This window comes from Humulus lupulus, chromosome 5, assembly GCF_963169125.1.
Source record: "Humulus lupulus chromosome 5, drHumLupu1.1, whole genome shotgun sequence".
Lineage (NCBI taxonomy): Eukaryota > Viridiplantae > Streptophyta > Magnoliopsida > Rosales > Cannabaceae > Humulus > Humulus lupulus.
The window spans coordinates 211614946-211630692 of record NC_084797.1 but is presented as its reverse complement, the minus strand read 5'-3'; positions in this window follow the sequence as shown (position 1 = coordinate 211630692).

The window sequence follows — 15747 nt, the reverse complement described above, 5'->3', positions numbered from 1 at the left end:
TGCTTCTGTTTGTAGCGCTGTAGCACCCTCCTAAGAGCGCTGTAGCGCTGCCCTGCTTTCAGAAAGGGATTTTAGGGTTATTTGCAAGGGTTTTAGACCAAGGGTTTAGGGTTTGATTCCACCACCTTGTTTGGTGGAACTAGGACTTCTCGGGGGCTCAGGATTGGCCCCGAGGCTAGGTTTTGGACTTGAGGATTGACGATGACTTTGGCCTATGGTTGTGTTTAGGTGAGCGCTAGGGCTCGAGGGGGATCGTGCTCAAGGAGTTGAGAGATCAAAGCTAGCAAATCGAAAGGTGAGAAAACTGCACCCGGTTATATGATTGTGATGGGACTAAGTGCTCCTGATACTTGTATTATGTCAATGATGGTATCACGCCATGGGACATGTGATAGCGGCCTAAGGGTGCTGTACACAATATTTGCGCACAGGGCGCGGCTTGGCCACTGGTAGCCGAGGACAGCTTAATATTCACTGAGCTCGGTTTAAGCGAACCGGAGTCAGTGGGATAACGGAGGGAGCGGCCTGAGGGCACTAGCCCTAGTTATCATTTGTGAACTGATATATGATATGAGTTGATATGTTTAGTATGTGGAATACTTATATGGTTGAGAATATGTGATGCAATATGAGATATTGATTTTTCTGTTGATTGCTTATGCTCTGTTGTTGTGTTTTCTTGCTGGGCCTTGGCTCACGGGTGCTACTTGGTGTAGGTAAAGGCAAAGGCAAGCTGGACCCATTCTGAGATGGAGAGCTGCGGGGTTGAATGTACATAGCCAGCTATTCGATCACCATGGTCGAGGAGTGGATCAGGACATGGATTGCCTAACTGTCTGTTTTGCCTTAATATGGCTTGATATTGTACTTAAACCTTATGACTTTTGTAAACGGTCTTTAAACTTATTATTTTTGGGATCCCGTGTAAACAGACAATGTTTCTTAATGAAAAATGTGACTTTTGAGACCAAAACATTTAAACCCTAGTTCCTTCATAGTTTCAATAGCACGTTTTCAATTAAATGACTTGATTAGCAAGTCCTGCACTTTATAAAGATACAGTGTAACGGTCTTGGCTATCCAGGGCGTTACAGTTCCAATCCCGTTCTTGTCTTCGTATCCCGGTTTTTGGTAAGGAAAATAGGATAGATTATATGTGTTTATATGTTTATGCTATAATTTGTTTATGCTATGATATGTTTTGTAGTCCTTGGGCATATGACTTGCTTAGATAGCAAGCCCCAAGAATATGTTTTATAGTCGCTTGGGCATTTGACTTGCTTAGACAGTAAGCACCAAGAATTTTTTATCATTTTCATGGTTTAGAGTTATGATTTACCCTACCTCGATTAGTAGACAGAGGACCTAGATGGGTTATCATATACAACTATGTGATCTAACCTACCTCGATTAGTAGACAGAGAACCTAGATTGTTTATCACATGCCATGTTAATGAGTTAATGGCCATTAATATAGTAGTCCTATGTGATATATGTTTTATAGTCATATGTTTTGTAGTCATATGTTTTTAGTCTTATGTTTATGACTTATGATATATGTTGTTCCTAGATTTTCCTTGTTGGGCATTAGGCTCATTCCTTTAGTTTTAGCTTGATGCAGGAAAATGAGTATGGAAGGTGGGAAGATTCATGGCAGCTTGGCTTGTGTGTTGAGGATGAATGGATTGAATGGATTGCGTGACGATCGAGGATGACGTTGTTTTTTTTAGTCTTTTTATTTATGCTTTTAATTATTTCTGCATTAAGAATTTAAACAAATTAAAGTTATGTTTTATGTTTCATAAAAAATGGGATCCCATACCATATCACATTTTATTTTAAAGTTTTACCTTATCTTGTATTGGTACAACATTTTGGGTTTTAAATAAAGTTATGTTATTTATGATGTATGTTTCCCAAAAATAGTAGCTATGTCTAGTAGTTTTAATGGTCCAAGGTCTTAGAAATAGTTGGGTCATTACAGTGTTTGGCCTGACCCTATCTTCTTCTTTCTTGGGCTCGATTTCTTCTTCGACCTTGTAGACTTTTTCTTCAATTTCCTCTATAATTACCAGTGCATGTGCACTGGTTTGGCCTTTACCCCTCATGGAGATATTGTAGCATTCTCAAGCTGCTAATTGATCTCCTTTCAACATCCCGATACTACTAGATGTTAGAAATAGTTGGGTGATTACAGTTGGTATCAGAGAAACGGTCCATATGCATGAAGTTCTCCTTGATACATACGCATAAGCTCCGAATCTAACCGCCAATGTAAGTGTTTATGTTTATGTTTATAGCTAACGTTTTAGCCTTTATGTTTTCAGTTAAGAATGGATGGAGCCTTGACCTATGAGGATATCCGAGGCATTAAGGCATTGAAAAGGATTAAAGAGCCAAGGAATACCGTATGAGTGTTAGAAAGAATCACTCGGAGATTGATTTTATTCCATAAGGAGATAGTTCACCTCCAAACCACCAAGAAAATTATGATGAGAGCTACGGAGCAATATGTCTTAGTAATTAGGCTATTTAAAGATTATCCTTCTGTAATTTCAACATTAGAAGAAATATGGGAGACTATAGATGATGAAGATGATTTACCGATAGCCATGAGATATTATTTTCTCATACTTAGGTTCACCTCTAAGTTGGAATTTCAATTCACTAATGAGCAAAAACATAGAATATTTATGAATCTTCCCTGAGGAAATTTTGAGGCTCAAGATAATGATGATTATGAGGAGATAGGTGATGATATGTTAGATGAATGGCCAGATGTAGAAGATCCTGATTTTTAGATTCACCCTAGTTATGTTAGTTTAGTTTTTCTTCATTTATTTATTTATTTTTGCATTTATGATTGTATTTAGTGAAAACCTTTTTCCAAATGAATATTATTGTTATTTTTGAATGACATGCATGAGTTTGATTTTTTTTTTTACAATCATAATAAATTGAAATAAATAAATAATGACTGAGTTCAGTGAGGGTGGATACAAATCAATGGACCAAGTTCTATATTGAGAGTTTAGGGGGTCATAGTAGTAGGAATGATTTTACTGATCCCAACCCTCCCTCAATATGGTTAACTTTGGAACAGCGACAAGTTTCGAGCCTAAGAATTAAGTCATGTAGGATTATTAGAAACAGACTTAGGAAATAATAAAGATGACTTATTTTTCTAAGTATAGAAACACACCCTAATTATAAAGAAGGCTTATATAATTTTTTTTCATAAGAAATCATAACTAATAGGTCGGAGTTATGTTTGCTTAGATTAAGTTTTGCCTTAGATCCTATTAGGGTAAGTTCTAACATGTTTTTCTCAACTGTTAGAACTTCACTGAAGATGTTGCTCAGAAGGTCTGCATGCACAAATGCCAATGCCTCCAGCGCCGCTCACGAGACTAATGAAGCCCCTCCAGTACGAAGAAGGGGAGTGCGTGCTACCAATACTGTTGCTAACAGAAGTGCACCGCCGCCTCCGGTTGAAAACACCACTGAAATTGTCTGACTATGGCAACAAGTGGAAGAACTGCTTCAGCAACAACACCAACTGGCTCAGCCGCAGCCTCAGCCTCAGCCTCAGCCGCAACCGCAACCGCAGCCTCAACCGCAACCGCAGCCTCAACCAACGGTTCAAGCACCCCAACAAGTAGGTCCTTATGGGGGTTGGCCAATTACAAACCATGCACCCTACCCAGCTCAGTACATGGAGCCAATCTACAAGCAATTTCGTAAGCAACACGCTCCAAAATTTGAAGGGACAACGGACCCCTTCGAGGCGGAAGAATGGCTCAGGAATGTAGAGCCAATCCTAGTACACATGAACCTTGGCAACGCGGATCGCATATCATGTGTTTCTTCTCTTCTAAAGAAGGATGCTAGAATATGGTGGGACTTAGTATAGTAGACTCACGACGTCACCACCGTGACATGGACTAGATTTATGGAGCTCTTCCACAAAAAGTACTATAACTCTGCAATTATTGCCACAAGGGTAGAATAGTTCACCAGTTTGAAGCAGGGCAACTTATTGGTAGCAGAGCATGTTCGTCAGTTTTACCGACTATCCAAGTTTGCACCACAGTTTGTTCCAACAGACTTTTTGAGGGTCACCAAGTTCATTAGAGGATTCAGGCCAAAGATTGAGCCAGGAGTCAAGTTAGCAACTCCTGGAACCACTTCTTACGCCGATGCTCTAGAAATGACTATAGAAGTGGAAAGGCTTCAGGCAAATGTTAGTAAGGAGGAGGCCAGCAAGCCTAAACCTAAATAGCATAATCAACCTCAGAATGGTCGGAACCACCACAACAGCCATCATCATAGCAACAATAATGGCCAGAAGAGAATGCATCCTGACAATAAGCAGTCCGACAATGATAAAAGAGCACGGACAAAAAATAGGGGCAATAGGTCGAGTTATGTAGAATACTTGCAGTGCTCTAAGTGCCAAAAGAAGCAAACACCAAGGGATGTTACAATTGTGGCCAGGAAGGTCATCAGAAGAGAGAATGTCCACAACTCAAGCAAGAAGAGAAAAGGGACAACAAGATGGTTCCTGCCAGAGTCTTTGCCTTGACCTAGGGAGAAGCTAAAGCTAGTAACAAAGTTGTCACAGGTCAGATTCCTATCCTCGATAATATATGTTCAGTATTATTTGATTCGGAAGCAACACACTCGTCTTTCTCGTTAGGAATGATAGAGAAATTAGACAAACCTTGTGAAATATTTAGAACTAGGTTTGTAACAAAATTGCCTTCGGGTGAAATAGTCCTATCATCACAGATAGTACGAGGCGTACCGATCAAAATTGAGGACGTAGAACTAGAAAGAGACCTGATAGAGTTAGAGATCAAAGACTTTGACGTAATACTGGGCATGGATTGGCTAGCAAGGCATGGCGCAACCATCGACTGCAGACGCAAACAAGTGATGTTCGAAACTCCTGACGCTCAAAAAATATGCTTTATGGGAAAGGTTTCAGGACTACGTACACCGTTTATTTCATCGCTCAAAGCTTAGAGGATGATAGAAAAAGATGTCACGCATTCTTAGCCAGCGTCACAGATGTGGTAAAGGAAACACCACTAAAGGTTGGAGACGTCTGCATCATAAAAGAATTCTCAGAAGTATTTCCTAACGACTTACTAGGGTTGCCGCTGACTCGAGAAATTGACTTCACAATCGAGCTAGTACCGGGCACCAAGCCTATCTCAAAGGCACCATACCGAATGGCACCTACCAAACTCAAGGAGTTAAAGACGCAGTTAGAAGAACTCTTAGACTTGGGTTTTATTATACTAAGCCATTCGCCATGGGGAGCACCGGTTCTATTTGTGAAGAAGAAATACGGAAGCATGCGAATGTGTATAGATTACCGCGAGCTTAATAAGGTGACAATTAAGAATAAGTACCCACTACCCCTGATCGACGACTTGTTTGATCAACTCCAAGGAGCAAATGTGTTTTTAAAGATTGATCTACGGTCTGGGTATCACCAGCTAAAGGTATGGGAAGAGGATATTCCAAAGGCAGCTTTTAGAACTCGTTATGGACATTACAAGTTTTTAGTTATGTCTTTTGGTCTTACCAACGCTCCAGCCGTATTTATGGATTTAATGAATCGGATCTTCAAGAATTACTTGGACAAATTCGTCGTAGTATTCATTGACGATATTTTGGTGTACTCTAAGGACGAAGTCAAGCATGAGGAACATTTAAGGATGACTATGTTGCGACTAAAGGAGCATCAACTTTACACTAAGTTCAAGAAGTGAAAATTTTGGCTTTCGCAAGTAGCGTTCCTCAACCATATAGTATCCAAGGATGGAATTGCTGTAGACCCAACTAAGGTAGAGGCTGTGAAGGATTGGCCAAGACCTAAGAATGCGTCAGAGGTAAGAAGTTTTCTAGGGCTAGCAGGATACTATTGGAGGTTTGTAGAAGGCTTCTCTAAGATAGCCACTACGCTTACCAACCTAACCTAGAAACAGCAAAGGTTCAACTGGACAGATAAGTGTGAAGAGAGCTTCCAGTTGCTTAAGGATAAGTTATGCTCAACACCAGTACTTTGTGTACCGACTCCCAACGAAAAGTTTGTGGTCTACTGTGATGCGTCGAAGCAAGGTTTTGGGTTGTGTGCTGATGCAGAATGACAAAGTGATAGCCTACACCTCAAGGCAGCTGAAGGAATACGAGCAATGCTATCCAACGCATGATATAGAGTTGGCAGCGGTGGTCTTCGCATTGATAATCTAGCGCCACTATCTTTATGGAGAACGGTGTGAAATTTATACGGACCACAAAAGCTTAAAGTATTTCTTCATGCAGAAGGAGCTCAACATGAGGCAGTGCAGGTGGTTAGAACTAGTAAAGGATTGTGACTGCGAAATCCTATACCACTCAGGAAAAGCAAACGTAGTTGCTGATGCGCTAAGCAGAAAGAGTTATGGGAATCTAGCAGCGTTATCCGGAATAGAAAAGTCGCTTTAGCAAGAGCTGATCAATGCTAGAATAGAAGTAGTCATTGGTAAACTGGCTAACTTTTCCATCCATTCAAGTCTGTAAAAAGATATACAGATCGGACAAAGGTATGATGACACATTAGTATCTTACATAGCCGCGGTTAAAGAAGGCAAGGCAAAAAATTTCTCTATATCAGGGCAAGGGTTCTTGAGATATAAGGACTGGGTATGCGTGCCTAATGATTATGGAATTAAGATGAAGATTTTAGAAGAAGCGCACAATACCCCATACTCAGTTCACCCAGGGTCGACCAAGATGACTCATGACCTTAAAGCATTGTATTGGTGGCCAGGAATGAAGAAAGATGTAGTGGAGTATGTATCTAAATGCTTAGTATGCCAGCAAGTGAAAGCAGAACATTTGTCGCCAGTAGGCTTATTGCAACCGCTTAGTATCCCAGAATGGAACTGGGAAGACATAGCCATGGATTTCGTGACAAGACTACCACAAACGAATAAGCAGCACGACTTGGCTTGGGTAGTAGTAGATAGACTAACCAAGTCAGCTCACTTCCTGCCTGTCAAGACTACGTACATAGCGGATCAGTACGCAGATGTTTATGTCTGAGAAATAGTACAACTGCATGGAATCCCTAAGACCATAGTATCCGATAGAGGATCAGTGTTTACATCGAGATTTTGGGGAAGCTTGCAGTAAGCTATGGGAACCAAGTTAAGTCTTAGCACGAAATTTCATCCTCAGACCGATGGTCAATCCGAGCGTACTATACAGATTTCAAAGGATATGTTGTGCGCTTGTGTACTCGATTTCGGAGGATTATGGAGTAAGTATTTGCCACTGGTAGAATTCTCCTACAACAATAGCTACCAGTCAACGATCGAGATGGCACCCTATGAGTTACTTTATGGAAGGAGGTGTCGATCGCCGTTACATTGGGACGTGGTAGGAGAAAGGCAACTTCTTGGACCTGAAGCTGTTAGAGAAGCTCAAGATGCAGTAGCACTAATTAGAAAGCATATGCTCGCTGCTCAAAGCCGACAGAAAAGTTATGCGGATGCCAAGCGATGTGATGTGGAATTAGTCGGAGATCAAGTCTTCTTAAAGATATCACCTATGAAAGGTGTAAAGCGGTTTAGGAAGAAAGGCAAGCTTAGTCCCTGATTTATAGGTTCTTTTAAGATATTGGACAAGGTGGGAATAGTTGCATATAGATTAGCCCTACCGCCAGCTCTAGCAGATAGCCATAATGTGTTCCACATCTCGATGTTGCATAGATATGTGTCAGACCCATCTCCCGTCCTCAAGTATGATACGATAGCACTCCAGAAAGACTTGAGTTACGAGGAACAACCGGTTAGCATCCTAGATAGAGGGATGAAGGAATTACAGTCTAAGAGTATGCCGATAGTCAAGGTCATATGGAGTAATAGTTTTGAATGAGAGGCAACGTGGGAGTTGGAGGAAGACATTTAAGCACAGTATCCGGAATTGTTTGGTAAGTAAATTTTGGGGACGAAATTCTTTTAAGTAGGGGAGAATTGTAGTGTCCCATAATATTTACTTAGCTAGCTAGATAGTAGTAGTAGTTAGTATTAGTTTGTAGTATGTTAGATTCCGTAGATTTTGGTTCAAGCTGGGACTTAGTTGGACACTCATAGCAACAATTAGGGATTTTATAAGTTTAACCTATAGTTTAAGAATATTAATTATAACATAAGGTTTGATTAATATTGCTGGTTCTAGAAATATATTTATTATAACCTAAGGTTTAGATAGAACCATTAAGAGCATGACACATGTCATAATCATGTTTATTAAGGATTTAAGTATTGTTGACCCTGATTTTGGTCAACTGACACGGAGTAAAAAATGCTTGATGTGGACAGATATGTTGAAATGAGAATAATGACGAAAACAGTAAAGCACACAAGAATTTATAGTGGTTCGGCCCCAGAATCTGGTAATAACCTACGTCTACTTGAGTTGTTATTGATATAATATTTCAAAGGAGTGATCAAAGAACTAGGATTCAATGAGTTTCACCAACCTCTGAAGAACAAAACAATATATCGAATGTGATAGCTCTAGCTTACTCATAAATCTCTAATCTCCAGTAATTAGAAAGCCAAAAGTCTCTCCAAAAAGTCCCTTCCTTGAGTTATTTTTCTCTATTTATAGGCTCAAGGAAGATTACATTAATTTGTTACAGATATTCTTTCCTAAATAATCGGATACTCAGGAAATCATGGGAGATAATTTTGGATATGATCATAACTACATAAGATTTTCTCCAAATATAACAAGTATACAACCAAGCTGGTCGTATATAACGGTTGAGCGTTGCGCCACAGAAATCTTTCTGGTCGATGGTCGAACAAGACTTCCACCAGGTGTCAGCCACGTGTACCAAACGTCTGCCATGTCATACATGCCTATTTTTTGGATAACATTTTCCCCCCAAGTTTGTTTAGTACGACTAGCAATAAAGAAACTTTAGGGAAATAACCGTTCATATGCCCCACGAAATCTGTCAGAGTCTTCGTGCGTTTTTTGAAAACCATGCATAATTATGTCTACTCAAGCCTTTTTGGTTTTCAAGAAATCAATGTGATGGCTTATACACTCCCCCACGTTTTGAAAATTTGAAAGTCATGATTGCAACTTTTTGCTATACTTCAGCCTCTATAAGTAGCCTTTTTATCTCTCTTACAATCCTTTACTCACCATTTCAATCAAGAACTTTCAAGAACTTTGCTCCGGAGCCTAGAATTTCGAAACAACTCAGACATCCTGCCAAAGATCTTTTCGACTCGAAATTTCTATTTTTCTGAATCTCCACCCTCTGCCCAGGTAATCTTTCAGTCTTTCAAACTTTTCGTGATGCCATGCATGTAGTTACTGTACTCTGTGATTTCCTGCGTTCTTAATTAGAAATTTATGAGGATTTTGTATAAACCATCTGATGCTTGGTAAGAGAGTGTATTTCTGCTTTATATAAGTTAGGAGCTAGTTTGATAGTAAGGATCATAGGTTTAGGGCGTAAGATCGATGTAAAAATTCGATCTTTAAGCTAGCTGAAAAAACTGGGTTTTTTCCCGCCCTTTAGGAGTTGAAAAAGTTTCTTTTCAAAAAATGTTTTATTTCCTTTTTGATCCGTTTTTCAAACTGCTAGCACCAAACTTAGTGTATGGATAGGATGATGATGGTCAATAGACGCGAGCAACGTTATCCCAATCTCCCACGTAACTCCTCAGGCCATGTGTCTTATCTCCCCCTTTGTCTGTTTGCAGTTCATAGGCAAGACCCTTAGGGAGGAGAAAGACCCATTGAAGACGACCTCCTAGCTCAGCTGCTTGAAGGCGAAGAAAACCCCTCTACTCTGATACCAGATATCCCTTTCTCTCGCCCTAGCCCAAACACTTCTCCAATCCCAACCCAAAGAATGGCTCGAACAAAAACTAAAGCTCAAAAAAGGAAAGCCCCTAACTCCTCAGGCTAGCCAACTGCTGATGCCCCATCGACCAGTGGTCGAGGTGAAAATGTTCCTGATGCTAATGTACAAAGGCATGCCCGTCCTCGACACGCTACTCAGCCAGATGTCGAGTGGCATGTTGTTCCCCAGAGTACAGTGACAATCAGGATGATCACCAACTACTTAAATAAGTATAAACTGACAGGGGTGACCCTGGTTAAACCTTCCCTCGACCAGAGGGCCAACCTGCCAGGCGGGGCCTACAGCGCCTGGTCGCGATTTCATATTGAGGCAGGTGCCACTTTGCCTCTCCACTCATTCTTTCAGGGGGTGGCAAATTACTTTGGAGTTGCCCCCTTCCAAATTACTCCAAATGGATATAGAATGCTGGCCGCCCTCTATATCCTTGAAAAACTCAAAAAATGGCCAGAGCCCACTCCCCATGAGGTCAACTTTCTTTTTGACCTTAAGTCCAACCCTAACCAAGAAGGCATGGGGTTCTTCCACTTTTGTCATCAAGAAACCAGGTGCACTTTCTTGTCCGACACTACTCACATCTCCAATGTAGGGAGGTATCACCAGGAATACTTCCTTACTCCCAACTTGGCCGCAGACAACTTGGCCTTCACCCGAGGAGGTAAAAATTCTTACGTCACTAGCTTCTTTGCTTAGTGTTTTTCTGCCACAATATCTTGACATTTCACTGTGTTCCAAGCCCATGGTTACATCCAATCCCAACTCCAAGGATGGAGTCAAGGGCGACACTCTTAGCCAGCATGTCGAATGCTGATAAGAGTGTCAAAAATTTTGTTACTGAGGCTAACCTTAGGCTGGTCGGCCTCTGGAATCCCCAACCAGCGACGAGCGAACCTTCGACGGAAAATGCCCAAGCCGAAGTGGAACCCGAGCAGCAACCCCAAGCATCTCCTCCGCGGAGGAGACCAACTGGGGTTATGATCAGGGAACCTGCCGTCCCTCGTCGAGCAGAGAAACCCTTGGCCCCCGAGGGCAAAGGAAAACAAAAGGCTGCCGAGCCTACTGAACTTTCTGATGACTCGTTGGATGAAAACGATATAATAATCTTGCTTTTAAATCATTTGCCAATTCCCTCTCATCTATTTGATGGGGATGGCAACTTTAAGAATGCTTCCTCCTTAAATCCATATTTCTTCCACGAACTAGGTAGTTCAGTAAATAATGTAACGACCAGTAGTTGTAGCGCAGGTACTTTACTTGTAATCCTTTTATTTTATTCTTTTATCCTGCATGACCATTTAGTCTTACTGTTTGCGTTGCTTCCTTTTGTGCAAAAATGGACTCCGAGGACGTTTTTGAGCACTACCAGGCTATCGCTGCCTCTTCTGTCCCGAAGAAGGATAGCAAAAGGGCTTGAGGGGAAAGCAGCAAGACTCCCTCAAAGAAGGCCCAAACAGATGATGCTCCAACCACTGCCCCCTCCAAGTAGAACTCACCGCCTCCACCCTCCTCCAGGCAGACAACTCCCACTCCTGCTGATCCACAGCCTTCATCCAAGGCTCCTGACAGGGAGGCATTGAACACCTCGCCCGAAGGCTCCCTGTCCAGCTTCGTGGTTGGCTCAGTCAGGGAGAGGATATATAATCTCTCGAAGCATAGACGCAGCCAGGCAGCCATTACTGAAACAGACTCCATGGAGGCTGATCAGGTAGTCAACAAAGGGCTGAACGAGATAGTTAGCGTAAGTTATCTCCTATTTACTTTATCATTTATTTCTGATTTCTAGCTCTTACTTTATCTTATTCTCTGTCTTCAGGGGCTGCTAACTTTAACTGCTGGCTGGCGCCGTGTTGGGGCATTGGTTTCTTGGGGACAGAACTTTGACTCCAGGCTTGTCGAGACTAAGCAAGCATTTGAGGCTGACTATAACAAGCTGCTCGAGGAGAATAAGGAGTTGTCCAAACAGAACGAGAAACTGTGCGAGGACAAAGATACTCTCACCAAGGAGCTTCTGGACGCCCAAGATGCCTTGAAGAAAGCCAATGAATCCCAGGAAAAATTCAAGGAAAGTGCCAGGCTCAACATTCAAGCATGTGTTCAGCTTGAGCTTGATCTGATCGCCAGCAGGCAGGAGACGGGGGAGCTTGAAAAACAAGTGCAGGAGCTCGAGGAGGCCGGGGCCAAGAATTTGAAGAAGTACAAGGAGGCCACTCACCTTTGCTTCTATGAATTCTGGAAGCACAACCGGGAGGCTAACTTCAACTACCTGTCTGAGCGTTTGAAGAGGACTCTAATGGCGCAGTGGGCCATCCGGCTGGAAGAAGAAGAAAAGGCCAAAGTGCCTGCCTCTCCAGATATCTCTTTAGCAAGGGGGATCGATGATGCTGAAGCTGGTCCTTCGGCTGACCAAGGCACTCCTCCGAACCCTCAGGACCCTCCAGCTCCTTAAAAAAAATTCTTTTTATTTCGTTTTCATGGCCCACGGGTCGTTTTGTAAAGACAATTTGTTTTTGTTGCAGCAAGGGCAGCTTTTTACTTTTAATTAAACAATTACATCCGAGCAGTACTGCTCGCGGTGTAAAAGAAGGCCTTATGATATTATAATATTTCTGTCTATTATAACATCTGTTCGCATGACCAAACTTAGCACAGTACTTTGGCTTGATTTAACAAAATATAAATTTTGAAAAATACTCTAAGTACTGTAGCATGATTTCACTCATTTTGTTCATGTGTTTACATACCTCTTGGTATGCTTTGCTATCGATGTACCTTATATGCCCCCCAAGTGATCGAGGAGCTTTAGGTCCTTGGTCACTTGCCTTGACCACGACCTGTGCGAACATGACTGCTTGGTAGGAAACGTAACACTTATAATACAGCAAAACAACATACGTAATGAACAAATACTTGTAAAAATAAATTTACAAAGGTTGGCAAGAATGACTGGCTGCGCACAGTCCCTTATAATTCTCGTATTAAAATGGACTAAACATGTCTTTACGAGTGATCTTAAAAAGATCTTACACTTTTAAGTGATTAGCCATACAATGTGGCTAACCCTTTTTCACAACTTGTAAAAAGTAAAAATTAATACAAGTCAGTCCTTTAAAAATGACTGTTTATTGGTAGTGCTTGCGCAGGTGTTCTCCGTTCCAATAGCGTGGGACAAGATCTCCATTTAAGCATGCAAGCTTGTAGGTGCCTGGATGAAGGACTTCCTCAATCTGGTAAGGTCCTTCCCAGTTTGGTCCGAGTACTCCAGCAGTTGGGTCGCGGGTGTTTAAGAAAACTCATTGAAGTACTAGATCTCCAACGTTGAACTTTCTTTCTTTCACCTTTGAGTTAAAATACCAGGCGACTTTTTGCTGGTACGCAGCTACTCGGAGTTGGGCTTTTTCCCGTTTCTCTTCAAGTGAGTCTAGGGACTCCATCATCAGTTGTCTATTCCGGTCCTGGTCGTATGTAATTCGTCGGTGTGAGGGGGGATCTAACTCAACGGGGAACATAGCTTCATACCCGTACGCTAAGGAAAACGGGGTATGACCTGTCGTTGTTCGATGAGAAGTTCTATACGACCAGAGTACTTCAGGCAGCTGTTCTGGCCATGCTCCTTTAGTGTCTTCAAGTATTTTCTTCAGGGTATCTTTGAGTGTTTTGTTCACTGCTTCGACTTGCCCATGTGCCTGTGGGTGTGCGACTGAAGAAAAGCTTTTGACGATTCCATGTCTTTCGCAGAAGTCTGTGAATAAGTCACTGTCAAACTGGGTGCTGTTGTCTGAGACAATTTTTCGAGGAAAACCATATCGGCAAACAATGTTCTTGATGACAAAGTCAAGAACTTTCTTGGTCATTATGGTAGCGAGCGACTCAGCTTCAGCCCATTTGGTGAAGTAGTCGACTGCTACGACTGCATATTTCACTCCACCTTTTCCCGTTGGCAGGGATCCAATCAAGTCTATACCACATACTGCGAAAGGCCAAGGACTCTGAATCTGCTTTAACTCGTTGGGAGCTGCGCGTGGGATCTTGGAAAATCTTTGACACTTATCGCATTTTCGCACAAACTCCATTGAATCTTCGTTCATAGTTGGCCAGAAATAACCTTGCCTCAGAATATTTTTTGACATGCTCTGCCCCCAGCGTGATGCCCACAGAAGCCTTCATGTACTTCCCTCGTGAGCTCTTTAGCCCTTTCTGGTGTAATGCATCTGAGCAGTGGCATGGAATATCCTCTTCGGTAAAGGACACCATCGACCAGTATATACCTAGCAGCCTGTCTTTGAAGAGTTCTGGCTTTGTTTCTATCTGCTGGTAGTACTCCATTTGTGAGATACTCCAAATATGGTGCCATCCATGTATCCTCCATTCGGATTTCCATATTGGTTTCGTCTGCTCATATGCTTGGCTTGCACAATCTTTCTACTGGCACTATATTCAAAGTGTCAGCGTCTTTCGCACTTGCGAGTTTGGCTAAAGCGTCTGCGTTTAAATTCTGATCTCAGGGAATTTGCTGGAGGGTATACTTCTCGAATTGCACCAACAAATCTCTAGTTTTGTTTTAAGTAGGCCACCATTTTTTGGCCCCGTGCTTGATACTCCCCTAAGACTTGATTCACTACCAGCTGTGAATCACTGTAGATATCAAGCACTTTTATATTCATGTCTTTGGCTAACCTTAGTCCCGCGAGGAGTGCTTCATATTCGGCCTCATTGTTCAATGCAGTGAAATCGAACCTAATAGCGCAGTGAAATCGATGCCCTTCCAGCGTTATCAATATCACTCTTGCTCCTGCGTGAGATTCGTTGGACGATCCGTCCGTGAATAACTTCCACGAAGGAGTTTTGACTAGGGGCTCAAGCGCACTAGGTTCTTCACACTGCTCGTCGTCTGGGAGCTCAGTTAATTCAGCGATGAGGTCAGCCAAGACTTGTCCTTTTACTGCTGCTCGCGGTGAATATGTGATATCGAACTGCCCGAGTTCGATTGCCCATTTTAATAAGCGTCCAGCCGCCTCTGGCTTTTGCAGAACTTGCCGAAGGGGCTGGTCAGTTAAGACTGTGATGGGATGGGCTTGGAAGTAAAGACGTAACTTCCTTGAGGCCAAAATCAAGCAATAGGCTAACCTTTCGATTGGAGGATACCTCAATTCAGCCCCAATTAACCTCTTGCTTACATAGTAAACTGCTTTTTGTACGCCTTCTTCTTCACGTACTAGTACTGCACTAGCAGCAAATTCGGTGATCGCCAGGTAAATGAACAAAATTTCTCCGTTAATGGGTTTTGATAAAATAGGAGGATGTGCCATGTGGGCCTTTAAGGCCTGGAAAGCCTGCTCGCAGTCTCCTGTCCATTCGAATTTCTTGTTGCCTCTAAGTAGATTGATGAAAGGGACGCATTATCCGTCGACTTGGAAATGAATCTACTTAGTGCGGCAATTCTTCCAGTTAAACTTTGCACATCCTTGATTTTCATTGGCGATTTCATGTCGATCAGGGCCTTTATCTTGTCGGGTTTGGCCTTGATTCCTCTCGAATTAACAATAAACCCCAAAAATTTCCTTGATCCTACTCCGAAGGAACATTTGAGAGGATTTAACTTCATCTGATATTTGTTCAGAACGTTGAAACACTCTTGTAAATCCTTCACATGTCCATCTGATTTTTTCGAATTTACCAGCATGTCGTCCACGTACACCTCCATGTTTACTCCGACAACTCCTTAAACATGTGGTTGACCAATCGCTGGTAAGTCGCACCAGCGTTTTTCAGTCAGAAGGGCATTACTTTATAACAGTATAACCCTG